Source organism: Mytilus trossulus, chromosome 2 (assembly GCF_036588685.1).
Source record: "Mytilus trossulus isolate FHL-02 chromosome 2, PNRI_Mtr1.1.1.hap1, whole genome shotgun sequence".
NCBI lineage: Eukaryota > Metazoa > Mollusca > Bivalvia > Mytilida > Mytilidae > Mytilus > Mytilus trossulus.
Window position 1 is genome coordinate 52,727,438 of NC_086374.1, and position 18,087 is coordinate 52,745,524.

The 18,087-nt window shown below is 32.1% G+C and overlaps 1 protein-coding gene and 1 long non-coding RNA gene across 2 annotated transcripts in view; both read left to right on the forward strand.

Annotated features, from left to right (window-relative positions):
- LOC134707542 (uncharacterized) overlaps positions 1-16,651 on the forward strand; it is a 36,029-nt gene extending 19,378 nt beyond the window's left edge. Inside the window, exons 2-3 of the long non-coding RNA XR_010105726.1 lie at positions 15,241-15,447; positions 16,448-16,651. This is a non-coding gene — a long non-coding RNA (uncharacterized LOC134707542). The remainder of the gene's footprint in view (positions 1-15,240; positions 15,448-16,447) is intronic.
- The window catches only part of LOC134705231 (perlucin-like protein), a 54,548-nt gene that overhangs the window by 33,124 nt on the left and 3,337 nt on the right, over positions 1-18,087 (forward strand). The gene's annotated exons all lie outside the window — the stretch shown is intronic.

The following is an 18,087-nucleotide window of genomic DNA, read 5'->3' on the forward strand; positions in this document are numbered from 1 at the left end:
CGAAGTATCCCTCAAAATTTTAATAAAATAATAGATGCGGAAAAGAACTTAGAAGTAATCAAAGATAAAGCCCAAAATGAATGGTCAACAACACTATGTGACGTGATAGGATCAGGAAAAACACCAAAGGAAAGATGGGGAGCTTTCAAAAAATTAACCAAGAAAACCTCAGACAACAAGGTACTTCCTTTCATAAAATATGATGGCAATGTAATTTTCGAGGAGAAAGAAAAGTCAAAGGAATTGGAAAAAGTATTTTTTGGAGGAAAACACCTAGACCCAAGAAAATTTGACAACAAGTTTTATGAGGAAACAACTAAAGAATACATCAACATAACATTAGATAGTGACAACCAAGAAATGGATGATGACAAATATAACCAAAGTATTACCATGGATGAATTGGAAGGATCCATCTTCAGACTAAAGAAAGAAACTGCACCAGGACCAGATGGATTTTTTCCAGAGCTGTTTATTAATGCTGGAAAAGAATTTTTAGACAAATTATTAGAAATTATGAACAGATCATGGGAAGAAGGAATACTTCCACAAAATTGGAAAATGGCAAATGTAAAATTTTTGAAGAAAGCACACAAACTTAGTTACAATAACCCTTCAGCATACCGGCCAATTAGTTTAACTAGTGTAGTATCCAAACTGATGGAAAGAATAGTTCTATACAGAATAGAAGAATATGTTGAAACCAACAACATCATTGATAATGAACAGGAAGGATTTAGACAATACAGATCAACAGTCAATGCTTTATTGTCACTCATCCAATCAATATATGGGGGATTCAACAAGAAAATGATTACGCTTGCTTTGTTCATTGATTTTGAAAAAGCCTATGACAGTATATGGCGAGAAGGACTATTAGTAAAACTTTATCAATATGGAATCAAAGGATAAATCTGGAATTGGGTTCATTCTTTTTTAAATAACCGTGAAGCAGTAATCAACATCAACAACACAAAAGGAGAACTATTTAAAACACATACAGGATTACCACAAGGTTCAGTCTTATCCCCTATTTTGTTCAACATCTTTATAGCAGATATTTTTCAGACCGTTCTGGCACAGAAATGTAAATTTGCAGATGATGCAACCATATGGCACACAGGTGAGGACATCAATATTCTACAACAAGATCTTCAAACAGATATTGACAAGGTGAATGAATGGAGCAACAAATGGAGAATGAAAGTGAGTGTAGAAAAAACAGAATATTGTATTTTCAGTAAAAGTATACAAAATACTACATCCGTTCTACTTAAGCTTGGTAATGGAACTTTAAAACACAACAACAATCCTAAAATTCTTGGAGTTACACTTGACCAAAAACTGACTTTCAATACTCATATAGATAATGTACTGAAAACAGCAAAAAGATCATTAGGTATAATTAGAGAAATTAAGGGTATTGCTAATATTCCAACAAAAAGACTAATAGAAATTTACCAAAGTCTTGTTTGTTCAACCATCACATATGCAAGCTGTGTTTGGCAGATTGGAAATTCAACAAACCTACACAAGTTAGATGAGGTTCAAAGACATGGCCTTGCCTTATGCCTTAATATGCCTTCAACTTCCAGCCTTGAAGTTCTTCAGATAATTGGTGGAGTCTTACCTTTAGAACTGAGAAGAGAAGAAATAGCAATTAGAGAATTGGCAAAAATTACCTCATCTTTTACAACAGTCCCAATTAAAAAAAAGCTAGAAAACTGGAAAACAGAATCTAATCCCGAAACTTACATCTCTCCAATTGGAAAAATGATACTACAGGCAGATGATATGAAAAAGGAAACATCAATTGAAGTAAACAATATTGAACAGCAATATGAATGTCGTGGCATGTGTGCAATAAGAAGGGCACCGGAGTACTGGACCACATTGGGAAGTTCCAAAACAAGAACCAGTGAACAAGCCATTGAAGGACAAAGACTTATAAAACAACAATTAGAAGAACTTCCTCCAAATACAACAGTGGCATTCACAGATGGCTCATGCATGGGAAATCCTGGGCCTTGTGGTGCAGGAGCCATTATATACAATAATGAAGAGGAGGAAACAATACAGTACCCTGTATCAAACAGAGGATCAATACTACTAGCAGAACTAGTAGCCATTAAACTTGTGCTGGAAAAAATAGACAATTATAATTACCGCAATGTAAAACAACTTAACCTATACTCTGACAGTCAATCCGCCATAGGCATTATAACCTTAAATTGGAAATCAGAAAATTATCACAAAACCATACAAGAAATCAAAAACAGGAAACAAAAATTGGAACAAAAAGGTTTTATTATCAACATCATTTGGACACCGGGGCACTCTGATATAGAGGGAAATGAACAAGCTGACCGTCTGGCAAAAGCAGCGGCAAAAGAGGCAGATAATAGGGAGGAAATGTCTTCAATCACAACAAAACAGGACATCAAACAAGCGGCGAGAATATCAGTCATTAAAAAATGGAAGACACAATGGGAATCTAGTGAGGTTGGGAGAAGATTTTTTAATCATCACCCAGATGCATCAAAAAAAATCAAACTCGACTTCCCATCAAAAAAACACTTCAATATTCTAAACAGTCTCAGATCAGGATACTCCAAACTAAAGGGGTATCAACATTTCATTAACAGACATGTAGAAGACAACAAATGTACTTGCGGAGAAATAGAATCTGTAGAACATTTTTTATTATCTTGTGACAATTACAGTTTGGATAGAGAAAAACTCCGCCAGTCATTATATTTCAAAACCGGAACACTTAATCTAGATCTAGAAGAATTACTTAACACCGAAGCCAGTGCAGATATACAATATGCAGTTTCCGAGTTTATAGACGATACTCAAAGATTTGATCATTTGTTTTTATAAATCAGTATCAACAGCGCCTACCTAAATTAAAGTGAAAGTACAAAGAGAAAATACAAACGTGATTAATGTATACAAACGCGCAAGTGACCAAATTACATATGAGAAAATCAGTGTCAAGATGACGCATACTAAAGGCACCTGATGCCTCTAGAGTAACCTGTGAACATTTAAAATTTGGTGGAAAAACTCTCTCTTATGTTTTAACATCTATTATAACATTCTCATTTTCAAATCATATTATTCCAACTGTATTTAAAAATGGACTTGCTTGTCCTGTTTTCAAGAAAAAGGGGAAACCGAAAGAGGATCCTGGTTCCTACAGGAAAATTACTATTACTAATCCCGTTGGGAAATTAACAGAAAAATTACATCTTGTCAGGAATAAGGACAATATTTCTAATATACAAAGTCCGTTACAGAAAGGCTTTACTCAAGGTGAAATACCGCTTGTTGCTGCGCTTATTCTTACTGAATTACATACTGAGGCTAAAGAGAATGGGAATCCACTAATTATTGCACTCACTGATGCTAAAAGTGCTTTTGATGTAGTTTGGCATGATGGTCTTCTTCGTGAAATGAATAAAGCTGGACTTTGTGGTGACAATTGGCTTCTCTTTAAGGACTGGTATAATGGGCTGAACTCTAATATTAAATGGCAAGGACAAACGTCAAGAACATTCCTGGAATCTCAAGGTGTCCGACAGGGTGGTGTCTGGTCCCCAACCGCTTATAAGATTTTCATAAACTCTCTTCTCACTACACTCGAAACCTATCGTTTAGGTTCTCATATTGGCTCAATCTACGTAGGAGTCCCGACAGTCGCAGATGATGTCACCTTAGTTTCAAACTGTCCATACGAAATACAGTCTATGTTAGATTTACAAACTTTTCATGCTAATAAATTTCGTTATCTTATTAGTAGTCAAAAATCATGTGTATTAAACTATAGATGTGCTGACTCTTTCGACTGGTCTATTAACGGTGAAATTTTGGATACTCCGGAAAACGCAGTTCATCTCGGTATTAAACGTGATAAACTTTCCCGTTTAGGCACTAAAGAAGTTGTCCCTGGTCGCATTCAACTAGCCAGACAGACTGTCTACTCACTGATGGGTGCTGGACTTTATGGACTAAATGGAGTCAACCCTAAGGTTTCACTTCATCTTATCCGCTGCTACGTGATTCCTAGGCTTTTATATGGACTTGAGGTCATACTGCTTTCAAAAACAGACATTAGTAATATTACAATATATTTTGTGAAACTTTTAAAACGTATTCAACATTTACCGGACCGTACAGCAAATGCTGCTGTTCTACTATTAATTGGACAAATTCCTATTGAAGCAGAAATCCATAAAAGAATCCTTGGTATTTTTAGAAACATTATTGATAATGATAACTCTGTCGAACGTGACTTAGCATTCCGTCAACTTGCAATGAAAACCGAGTCATCAAACAGCTGGTTTCGTAAAGTAGTTACAATTACAGAATTATATGATCTGCCGTCACCTCATGATCTACTTGTCAACCCTCCTTCAAAGTCAAAATGGAAAAAACTGGTTAACTCCTTAGTAAACTATTATTGGATAACTAAACTAAAATCTGAAGCGTCAGAAAAATCATCTTTAAACCTTTTAAACTATACTGATGCTGAATTTGGAAGCATTCATTCTATTTGGTATACTTGTGGATCTGAACCTTACTCTACCTTACGTGCCTGTATCAAATCTAAGTTAGCATGTAACACTTATACACTACAATGTGATAAGTCTAAATTTAGTAAACGACAAATTAGTGCAATCTGTCCGCTATGTGGAACTGAGGATGAGAATCGGTTACATTTTATCTTGAGATGCAGTAGTTTAGATAATGTGAGAAACAGTTTTATACAGAGTCTAAAAACTTTTATTAAAGATGTTGTAACTACTAAACTTTATGATGAACTATTTAGTTCCGAAATCAACACTTTACAGTTAATTATCGACTGCAGTGTATTTCATTTTCTGTCCAGAGGCGATGTTTTTAAAGTGGAATGTATTACTAGAGGACTATGTTTTAAGTTACATCAGGTGCGATCGAATTTATTGAGGTAGTACTAATAAATCAATATCAAACAGCTTAATGAATAAGTGTGCAAATGTGACAATTGATAATTTGAAATGGAGCAATGAACTTTTTAGAGTCCAATGACTTGCGCTCCAGTTTCGGTCATGTATATATTCATGGGATGTATTCATTCTCGTGTGTAAATAGAGGTGGTGGTTAATGTGTATAAACAATCAATACTAGTGCATTGGATTAACTGATAATATATATACGTATGATATTCACACTGAAAAGTGGGTCGTCTGATATAGGCGGAACAGTACAGACTAAAGTAAGTAAAGTAAAGTAACTAAAGACTAAAGACTGTCAAAGATGATTTGCAAATTTTTCATACTAGAAGCAAGGAGATTGAAAATTATTCACAGGAAAAACAGTTTGTTTTGAGGCAAACAAACTCAACATTCAATTAAATAAAAAAGAGAATTAAGGAATTTACGTGGTAAGATTTTAATAGAACAAGCGAAAAAAGGATCTGAAAATGCATTTATGAGGGGGAGGACAGGGGGGTACTCTTTTTCCTTCTCTCACCCTTTTTCTCCTTTCTCCTACCCCTCTTCTCCTTATTTTATTTTTTTAATTTACCGGAAAAAGTGAGATATTTTATTTCTTCATATTTTTTTTTTCTCCAACTTCTCCTTTTTCCCAACCTTCCTCTCCTTTCTCCTACTCCCTTTCTCCTACCTCCTTTCTCCCTGTCTCCCTTATCCCTGTCCTCCCCCTCATTTATATCTGATACTGATCATAACTCATGAATAAAAATGGTATCTGGTCTCAGTTGGGCTGATGTGTCAGGATTTGACTGTCAAAGTGATACAAAACTCTAGAATTCTTCTGTATATATGTTACAGTAAATAGGTGACATTAGGAATTACATGTAATTACTAAAATTTAGGAATTACAGGTAATCCCTGATGCACTTAGTTAATACAAGTAATTCCTGAAACGGCCCAGTTATTACCAGTAATTACTAATTTTAAAATGAATTTTTACACCTATTTACTGACTGCTAAAACAATGTTGTATTATGGTCAAGTGATCAAAAGTTATGGTAATACCTGAGACTACTATGTGTTATAGTAGTCTCAGGTAATACTAACTAAAAGATCAGTTATAGTACAGTACAGTAAATTTTGAATGGTTGATTTCTATAAAAAATATCTTGAATAGATATGGACTTTCAAATATTTGGTTAAATCCAAGTAACTTTAGTTTTAATCCAAAATGGTTCAAGTTAAGCATTAAACAGATAATTTTTGACCAATTTCAGCAGACATGGAAATCAGAAATGGAAAATTCTCCTAAAGCATAATGTTTAAATTTTTTGAAAAAAACTTTTAATTTTAAGAATATTTAGACTTACTTACCTTATACAGATAAGACAACGTTATGGAGTTTAAGAACTGGTATGAACTGTTATGTCATGTATGTGCATAAGCTTCGAGATATAGAAAAAATTTAATATATGTTTTTTGTTGTTAAATCATTAATAACAATGATATAGTGAAATTATAATTCACTGGTAGCAGCCAATCTGGTTATAATTTGTTAAAATAGCTGAGAAACAAGGTTGATGAGTTGTGCACTTGCGACTGAATATTTGGACCTCATTGAATACGTATTCATGTGACCTTCAATTCAACCTCTAGCTGAAGATGTGCCAGTATGATGTATTAAGCTATTAAAGTTGTAAGGGTTTTGCAGAACAAATAGCCTACTTTTGCTGTTAATCGCAGGCTCAACAAAAATGAGGAAAAAATATTAAAATTTTCCTCTAGATACTATCTTTTGACTAGTACTGTAAGAAGCTTCTGTCAAAATAAGGTAAAAATCCAGGATGGCTTATTAAACCTAATGTTTTAAAAACTTTAACTGCATAGTGTATGAAACGTTAACTGGGAAAAAAACTCTAGACTAGTCCATTTATAAGTAATATACAAAAAAAAAGATTCTTTTTACAAACTCTACTTTTGGATATTAACTTTTTTCTCTTAAAAACTTTGCTTCTGGTTTACATCCTTAAGTAAACTCCCTTAAAATCCCTATCCCTTTACTTTCTTATTTGGTATCTTGAATTATGTTTTTAATTTTAAAACAAAAACATCAAGTTAGTAAATAGCTGTAAAAATGACCAAAAAAATCAGTGATTACCAGTAATCACTGAAACAACTAGTAAATACATGTAATTACTAAATTGGCTAGTAATTACAGGTATTTACTGAAACGTTTAGTAATTACGTGTAATTCCTAATTTCACCTATTTACTGTAACATATATATACAAAATACACCGTGACAGTAGCTAATCAAGAAATTAATAAAAGGGGGAACGTCTAGTGCCTGTGGTCCTAGTGTAACAGTAGTCCAAATAATTATGACGTCTGGCAAGGCTATTTTTATTTTTTTTCTGGGACGCCCCAGAAAAAAAATAAAAATAGCCTTGCCAGACGTCATAATTAGTTGGAATAGTGTAACAGTAAATTTGGTCCGGTTGTAAAATTTGTTCTCCAGACTTTTTTTCCTAGTTACTTAAGTCCATGTCCATGATTTTACTAGGAAATAAAGTCCCAGGACAAATGTTTCTAGGAAAATCAGTCCATAGCTAGTAATTTATGTTTGTAACTTGTTTTCCTAGGAAAATATGTCACAAGACTTGTTTTTCTAATAGTTTTTTTGTATCATAAAATATATTTAAAATAGAAGATTTTTTTTTTTATAGATAAGATTGGAAAATAGAAGAAATTTTTTTCCAATAAAAATGAAGAATATTTCCTTAATAACCTAATTATTAAAAACATAAATATTCAGTTTCCTTTGCTTATAACATTTTTTATAATAAAAGACATGGACATTTTTAGTCCAAATAATTATGACATCTTGATAGGCTATTATATTTTTTTTCTTTGACGCCTTATTTCGTCAAATTATGATGTCTTGTAAGTTGAAAGGCTTTTATATTTTTTTTCTTTTACTTAGTTCGTCGAAGTAAGGCTTCAAAGAAAAAAAATATAATAGCCTTTCAAGCTGTCATAATTATTTGGACTAGGATATTTTTACCTAGGAATTCAATACTAATGACATGGACATGATTTTCTAGGAAAATATGACATGGACATGATTTCCTAGGAAAATTAGTCTGGAGACAGACAAATTTTATTTACAGCTAATTTCCTAATGCATGTAATGCAAAACTTTGGTTGGCTTGCCTTCTTTGTTTGTATAATTGTTTATACAATCTTTGTTAATATGATTGACATGATGGTCATCTTTATATAATATATATAGGCATAGTTTAACCTGTATATTTAATATTTGAATTTAATTGGATATTATCCTAATGAGTGTACAATTTAAATACAAAGCAAGCAAGCTAACTTTTAGGAAATTAGCTGTAACAGATTGATACACAACTCTTTCGTTTTGTCTATAACAATGTTAAAACATATTACATTCATATTCACTTTTAAAAATTAAAGGCATAGACATTTAAACCTAGGACTTCTAATGACATGAATGACATGGACATGACTTTGTGGGAAAATTAATAGTCTGGGGACATACATTTTATCAAAAATTTAACTATGTGACTCTTAAACATTACTAAAACATCAGATTTAAATTTGCAAATGCAAGTAATTGAATCTTTTATAGGATTTTATAGGACATGATTACCTAGGAAAATTTGTCTGGGGACATATATAACTAATATCGGACTAAATATATACTAGTAAATTCTGTAACCATGGACTTTTTATACTATATAGTAATATTTGTCCGCCCTGACATATTTTACCAGGACAAATTTATCACTCACGCTTGTACTTGTTCGCCCTGGATCCATTTGCTCTGATTTTTTTTTTGTACTCCAGTTGCATAATGTTAATTATTTGAACATTACATGTTAAAGTTTGTTGAAAAATTTGCTGAATTTTTGTATTGCCACAACCAATTTATTATTTCCCCTATTTGCTTAGTCACTGTCATGATAGTAGAACACTGGAGTACAATGTATTAATTTATCTTCATTGCTATTTTTTAACAAAATAATTTGTTTTTTAATACAAGTCTCAGAATATATACAAAATGTAATTTTAAACGAACTTGTAAATCCTTGTATTAAATACCTGTTTTCGTGATTTACAGTTTGTACATCCATGACATCATTGTTTTTATTAATTCCAAGCTGACTACTAGCTTATAAATCAAAACAAAAAGTTTGTTTTTTTATTATTGATCCATGAGAATAATTTACATGTTATTGAACAATTAACTTTCCTAAAAACTTTTAAATATTTATGTTTTTTTTATAAATTTTAAGCTATACAATTCTTACTCAATGCATCTCTGAAATGTGCTTCTATGTGGTTTTGTTAGCAATTTCTGTACAGGTCTGCTATAAAGGCTCAAATTGACATTTCACCCAATTTCACCATTTTCCCTCCAAAATTTGGGTTTTAAGGCAAAATTTTTATTTTTCCTTATTGGTGACCCTTGTATTTGCCAGGGACGCATACATGTATATATAAGTCCTTGTATTTGCTTAATATTTGAAGCTATATTTCAGCTTTGTACATTACAGATTTGGACCAGGTCACACCTGAGGTGTCACAGACAGTTTTTATTTGATATCCCATAAAAATATGTCAGCACCTCTATTTTCCCTACCATTTCATTGAAAATGGTCCCTTTAACATGCTTGTACCTATTTAGAGTAAAATTTTGAGCTTAAATGGTCTGGAACCCCTATTTTTTTTCGACAAATTTGAGGTACTCTTTGTAAAGATTAAAATAATACGGCATTCTGATAGAGACTTTGAATAAGTCTGAGCCATCTTAACTGTGTAAAATCAAAAGTAGCAGCACGAAATAAAGTAAAAATGAATATGAGTCCCCTGTATTATATTTTAAACACCGCTTTTTTGATGATCAAGTAATTCCTAAATGAATACTTGAAAATAGCTGTAGAATGCTCTCCGAACATAAAATTTGCATCAAATAATAAAAAGCTTCATTTTAATCAACATAGAAATATGTTTCGAATTTGATGATTTATTGGGTATATATGATATTGCCTTCACTCAGTTATAAACTAGAAAAAAAGTAATGTTTAGCTCACCTAGCCCAAAGGGCCTACTGAGCTTTTCCCATCACTTTGCATCCGGCGTTGTTACCTTTACAAAAATCTTCTAGAACTCTGAAACTACTGGCCCAAACTTGGCCACAATCATCATTGTGGTATCTTGTTAAAAAAATATGTCAGATGACCCGGCCAACCAGCCAAGATGGCCGCCATGGCTAAAAATAGAAAATAGGGGTAAAATACAGTTTTTGGCTTATAACTCAAAAACCAAAGCATTTAGAGCATATATCTGACAAGGGTATAATTGGTATAATTGTTTAACAGGTGAAGATCTATCTGACCTGAAATTTTCAGATGAATCAGACAACCCATTGTTGGGTTGCTGCCCCTGATTTAGTAATTTTAAGGAAATTTTGCTGTTTTTGGTTTTTATCTTTAATATTATTATAGATAGAGATAAAATGTAAACATCAATAATGTTCAGCAAAGAAAGATTTACAAATAAGTCAACATGACCGAAATGGTCAACAAGGTCAATTAATCCCCTATGGAGTTATTGTTCTTTATAGTCAATTTTTAACAATTTTCCTAAAATTTGTAAATTTTTACTAATATTTTCCACTAAAACTACTGGGTCAAGTTCATTATATATAGAGATAATTTTAAGCAGCAAGAATGTTCAGTAAAGTAAGATGTACAAACACATCACCATCACCAAAACACAATTTTGTCATGAATCCATCTGCTTCCTTTGTTTAATATTCACATACATGTAGACCAAGGTGAGCGACACAAGTTCTTTAGAGCCTCTAGTTTAAAGTCTAGAATACCTTTTTATACAACCATAAAATTTTTGCAATCATATAATTATATTAGTATCACATCGTCTTTGTGGTCAGCTGAGCATCGTTCGAAGACGGATGATTTCCAGATAATAACTTTAGTATAAGTTAATCATGTTAATAGAAATGAATAGAATTTTAACACAATGTTTAAAACAACAAAAGGAAGCTTGGGATTGATATTGGGGGTTATGGTCCCTAAGGTTTAGGATAAGGGGACCAAAACAAGCATTTATCTAGTTTCAGGACAATAAGTTGTGTATAAGTATTTCAATTCCTCTGAAATTGTACCACAATGTTAAATATTATAAGAAGAAGGTTGGAACTTATTTTTAGGGTTATGGGGCAAACAGTCAAGAATGATGGGCCAAACACAAGCATTTTTGTAGTTTTAAGTTAATGACTTGTGTAAAAGTGTATGATCTTTCTTAAATTATACCCCAATGCTCTATACTACTATGGGATGGTTAGGATTGGCTGAGGGTATAGATAAAACCATTTATGAATAAGGGGCAAAAAAGATGAAAAACAATTATTTTTCTGGTTAAAGGATAGTCAAGACAATTTGAAAGCTGTGTAAGGGATGTAATCCTAAAGTTATACTTGAATTATTTCACACAACTTTTAAGGTGGTACCTAACACTACAGGGAGATAACTCTGTAAAGTCAGCTAAACGTTTTAATTACGTTGTGTTGTTAAAGGGATATTAAGCTATATAATGATCAAAATGAGTGTTTGTCAAACTGCTATATGGCCCGAGACCACAATTAATTTCTCCATCATTTCTTTATAACGTTTTGTCGCATTTAAAAAAATTTAACTGTTCTTTTTGTCTAATTTTTTGTGTGTGTAATGTACAGTACAAGTCCAAAAATATATACAATTTTCAGAAAAATTGCATCATTACATCATACAAATTTGGCCAATACACGTCCCTACCCCTATAGGCAAGTCAAGAGATGTTCCGAAAAGTGTAAATATAACCTTTTTGCACCTGGCCTAATCACTCTTTCCTTATTGAAATCAGTTAAAATAAACATCCAAAAGTTTATTTCAGCCCTCTTCTTTCATTTCCACCTCAGAAAAGCTAAGAAATGAATGAATGAGAAAGGGAAAGAAAAAAAATAAAGAAGAAATACACTATAATTAAAGGGAACTATATTCGTGAACAACGAAAAGCGGGGTCATTAAGGATGTACCTAGGTGAGGTTAAGTAAAAATATATAAATTAAGAAGTTAAAATTGATACTTTAATCTGGTAGAGCATCAAAAAAGGATACAAATAAGCTAAAAATATTGATAGGTCATGGACCTCTTTTTCGCGATATTTGAGATTTAAAATATGGCGGGAAAAGACTGACTCGGACTTTTACCTTACATTTGCATTGGTATTATTGATTCATTATTGGGTCTCAAAACAGAAGAAAGAAAATTAAGAATCTTCAAAAATTTTGGTAAATGATCTTTCATGAGGTATTTAATGTTATATGAAAAAATAAATGGGTGTTATGGGGCAAAATATTTGACATTGTGTTGAATGGTAAAACACCAAGGAGTCCGAACATTTGAACCAAATTCCAAAACCTCACCTAAGTACATCCTTAATTGTGATCTTGGGCCTATTAGGGGCCAAAAACTTGACCGATTCCAATAAAACTTGGCATGTTTATAGCTTAGTGTATTATGAGTCAGTTTACAAAGTTTCAAAGCCATGTGATATATATTATAGAAAATGTGGCATTTTTTATATCTCAACTTTGGTTGCTAAATTGTGACGTTGAAATAGAAAAATTTCAACTTTCAAATTTTGGCTTAAAAAATCCCCCAAAAACACCAAATTGCACTTTTTTTTGTCTCAATGTATAAGATATTATCTATTCAAAGTAAATGATAGCATACTTAATGTATGAGACTTATAAATATTTGACAAAAGTTAATTTTATATGTGCCTATGCCAAAAAATAGAGGTTTTCAAATGAAGCGAGGCCTTATATGAAATGTAATATTTTCCACTTACAACAATTTTCTGAAGTTGTTAAGTTAAAACAAAACATTTAACATATCATAAATGTTCTTTTCATGTAAATATAAGTTCCAAATAGCATAACACATGAGTTTTACATGGTCTTAAGCAATGTCAAGCTTAAAACAACAAGTTGTCAATTCAGTCTGTTCTCTATATTTCCATATTTAATTGCATATAAATGATATTGGAGATGGAAATATGCTTCTTTTTGCCCAAATCCTTGCTGAGAAATGATCAAATATGAAGCCTGGATGTAACAAGACTGTTGCTTTTAACTATATTTGTAGACAGTATGGTCTGATGCAAAGTTGTTTCAATTTTCTGTTTAAAACCTGCTTGAAATTTCAGTCTTGAAATGCCAATATTTTAACCACCAGCCATCCAACAGAAGAAAATAAAGGTATTCTGTGAAACAGACAAGTTTAAACAACCAGTAATAAGTGCTTTTGATATAGATTCAGTGCAGTCTGTTTAAAGAAATACAATTTTTAAGTGCATAGAACTTCATATTTCACTTGCTTCGTACGGACCGCTGAGACCTAGACTATTAAAACAGTCCATTTTGTACTCTTTTTATGCTTTTATCCACTTTTCTTTGTGTTCAGAGTTCACAAATGAGTAAAACACATGAAATAAATACCACAAGCACAAATAGATATCAGAAAAAAAATGTCAGAGAAAAATCAAGGATGCTGCTTTTGCAAAATTATTGAAAAAAGTGAAAAAGCTACTTTTTGGGCATATCAGCTGAAAAAAGATTTTTTTTACAAATTTCTATCAAATAAAAGTGGAAATCATTTCTTATCATATAGTTTGACAAATAAATACCAATAGATCATTCAGAGAAGTTGTCAAAGTATAATTTCAAAATTTGCTGAAATGCACCTCTTAGGCCCGAGACCACAATTAATTTCTCTATCATTTCTTTATAACGTTTTGTCACATTTAAAAAAATTTAACTGTTCTTTTTGTCTAATTATACCCCACGCAACGAGTTGCGGAGGGTATAATGTTTTTGACCCGTCTGTCCATCTGTCAGTCCGTCCGTCAGTCCGTCTGTCCGTCAGTCCTGTTTCTTGTCATCGCAACTCCTCTCAAACCATACAACAGAATTTCATAAAACCTTTTCAGATAGTAAGGACATACTATGTAGTTGTGCATATTGACGGGAAATTGCGATTCAATTTATTTTCTAGGAGTTATGCCCCTTTGAACTTATTTACTATAATGTACTACTGCAACAGTATGTCATCGCAACTCCTCTCAAACCGCACAACAGAATTTCACGAAACCTTTTCAGATAATAAGGACATACTATGTAGTTGTGCATAGCGACGGGAAATTGCGATCCAATTTTTTTTCTAGGAGTTACGCCCCTTTGAACTTATTTACTTTAATGCACTACTGCAACAGTTTGTCATCGCAACTCCTCTAAAACCACACAACAGAATTTCATGAAATTTTGTAGATAATAAGGACATACTATTTAGATGTGCATATTGGCAGGCATTAATTTTTCTTATACAATTGTTTTTCTTTCACTTATTTAATTTCTCCAATGACAATGTGGAGACGTGGGATATGTGAGCGTGCTCACTAAGGTTCTTTAATTTTTTGTGTGTGTAATGTATAGTACAAGTCCAAAAATATATACAATTTTCAGAAAAATTGCATCATTACATCATACAAATTTGGCCAATACACGTCCGTACCCCTATAGGCAAGTCAAGAGATGTTCCGAAAAGTGTAAATATAACCTTTTTGCACCTGGCCTAATCACTCTTTCCTTATTGAAATCAGTTAAAATAAAACATCCAAAAGTTTATTTCAGCCCTCTTCTTTCATTTCCACCCCAGAAAAGCTAAGAAATGAATGAGAAAGGGAAAGAAAAAAAATAAAGAAGAAATACACTATAATTAAAGGGAATTATATTCGTAAGCGGGGTCATTAATTGTGGTCTTGGGCCATATAACCAGTGTAATTTTTCTGATAAAACGGTTTGGTCAAGATAGTTTTTGATGAAGCTGAAGTTCAATCAACTTGAAACTTAGTACAAATGTTCCTTATGATATGATCTTTCTTATTTTAAAACAAAATTAAAGACTTTTGACCCCATTTTTATGGTTCACTGAACATAGAAATTAAAAGTGTTCCCTCAGTTTCAGGTTAAAGTTTTTTAAGTCAAGGTAGTTTTTGATGAAGTTAAAGTCCAATCAATTTGAAACTTAGTACACATTTATCATTAAAAAAGCTGATTGTGTCGTTTCATATTAATTAAAATTTATTTACCTAATTTATAATTTCAGCTTTTCCATGCATTGTAAGATTTCCACAATATAGAACATGTAGTTCCTGATAAAAAAAAAACCAAAAGATTGCTACGATAAAACTGTTGAGTAACTATTTGTAAAACAGAATGCATCAAGATGGTGGTATGCTACATATATAATATTGATACTATGACAGATGAGAAAAGAAACTGAAGACATAACCAAATGCTGAAGTCAGCAAAGGTTTGATTATAACTGTTACTGATGTTTGAAGAAGTGTGTCATTATAGCATCTACAAATATTTCAATCAAACATGGTTCAGTACTTCAGACTAGTTTTAATTTAAAAGAATTAAATGCCATGGCTACTAACATCAATTGCTAATTACAGCTTATTAACCTCCTGTTAAAAAAAGAGAGGTGAAATATACCATAGCAACATTCAAACTCATAAATCGAAAATAAACTGACAACGCCATGGCTAAAAATGAAAAAGACAAACAGACAATTAATAGTACACTAGAAACAACATTAAAAACTAAAAACTGAGCCACACAAACCCCACCAAAAACTGGGGGTGATCTCAGGGTCTCCAGAAGGGTAAGCAGATCCTGCTCCACATGTGGCACCCTTCGTGTTGCACATGTTATTACAAACTTGGTATATAGTCTATTTCGGTAGGTCACATTCATGAAAAGGAAAGGGGATTGTAGGTACGAAGTAAGAAACATTCAATATCATCTGTGAAATGGTTTATCCATAATGGTCAACCAACTGTGATGATTGGGTAACCTGTATTATATTCAGGGGTGAATTCAGACATTTCTAAAGGGGGGGTTCAAACTATATGTCTCCATTCAAGTGCATTGATCGTCTCAAAAAAAGGGGGGTTCCAACCACCAGAACCCTCCCCTTGGATCCACCACTGATATTTGAGAAATTGCCACAATACATTTTGTTGATATCAAATTAAAGTTGAGAAGCTACGGTAATCTATATATGTTTATCTACTTTTCATTGTCTACTCTCACCTTGATTAGTAAATAAATAAAAATCATGTTGGAAGAAAAATTTAGTCATGTGTTACATGTTTTAGGAACTAATTGTGGTATATTCTTCAGATTGAAACATGCAACAGAAAGTTCAATCATGACCATAAAGCAGGCAAGACATTTCAGTATGTACAATCTTGTAAAAATATGTCAAACTATGTCAAATCATATTTTTTGTTTTGTTTTTTCAGATTAAGATATAAGGAGTAGATATTTTCCTGAAGATCTCATTTATGTCTCGAATGTGAAGGGAACAGAAGCTATCATGATGATTCTTTAAACACAAGCTCCTGTAGACACTTATGAAAAAGAAGATGTTTTTGCAATGAATATGTGTGAATGTGATAAATTATGGCAAATCAACATGGTCAATTAACAACAATATGTTCTACAAATTTCCTAGTTTTATAACATTTAGTTGAGGCAAACTAAAGTTAGATAACGGAAAACGAAAAAAATTGCAAATAAATATTGTTATTAAATACTCAGTTTTAGTTATTTTTATTTTGATATTAAAAAATATACTGTATTAGATAAAAACTAGTTATACATTTAAAAATTAGTAACCCTCATGTCTCCCGGCATTAGAAGTTGCATAATTTAGCATTTACTGATGAAATATAATTGTGAGTAAAGTTCAACATGTGAAATAGTCTGACTGGATATGACAGAACATCAAAAGAAATGACGAAAAATTACACATCTTATCAAAATAGTACTACTAGAAACTAAAAGCTACTTGCAATTTTCACTGGTTTTGAGATCAGTAACAGTCTGACAATGAAAGAATTTAATGAACATGATTATGATGCCTCTTGATAAATATAAAAACATATTGACTGTAAAATAATTACCAGTTACCAATTATATCTGTTGTTTACAAAATTAGTTATTTGGAAATATCTGTTAAATGTTTTGAAATTAAAATGTGTTAACTGAAATGATTAAAGAATTGAAGTCTTTAAATGATACAAAAGCAAGGATACATGGAATGATTGCAATTGAGACAACTACTAGCCCTGTATAGTAGGGTACTGATGTAAACAAGTACAGGTCACCTGAAGTCTTCAACAATGAGCAAAAGCCTGAATTTAAAGATCGCTATACTTGGGCTTATTAAGTCCCAAGATAATGGTATCTACATCCTTTGCTTTCAAATTTTTGTTAGTATGTTTCTGTTGAAGGTTTATTAAAATAAGCCCAGCACACTTAATTTGTGAACTGTTTTTATTTAATTTCAAAAGAGAAAGCTAATAGACAAATTTAAGCAAATAACAAAAAAAAGAAATCCATTTAATATGGCAGACAGCAACCAAACACAACCAGTGGACATAATGAACATGTTTTTGAATGCTCAAACTGCAATAATAACATTAGACACTAAAACATCTTATATAATGCTGGATTACACAAAAGTGTTTAAATCATCTGCTCTTCTCTGGTGTTTAAAAATTGTACAGATTTGGTGTCACAATATCTCAGTAGCATGGATTAGAATCCCAGCATGGGAAGAACAACAAAATTGTGAAAGCAAATTTACAGATCTTACATTGTTGGGTTGATGATTTGACGACCAAATGCATGTACATGTACAATATATAAAAAAATTTAGCTGCTATTGAGACAAAGGCAAAAATCATAGTGCAACAAAACATGTTTATTACAGATATAATAACAACAAACTAAAATAACACTTACCACTACTAAATGATTAGGAACTTTCAGGAACTTATTGCAGCTACTGTCCAGGTTATGTTAAACAAATCACCTCCATCTGACCGTCTCCAACTGATCTGTTCAGTGAAGAGTTTTTACCATTGAAATGAAATGT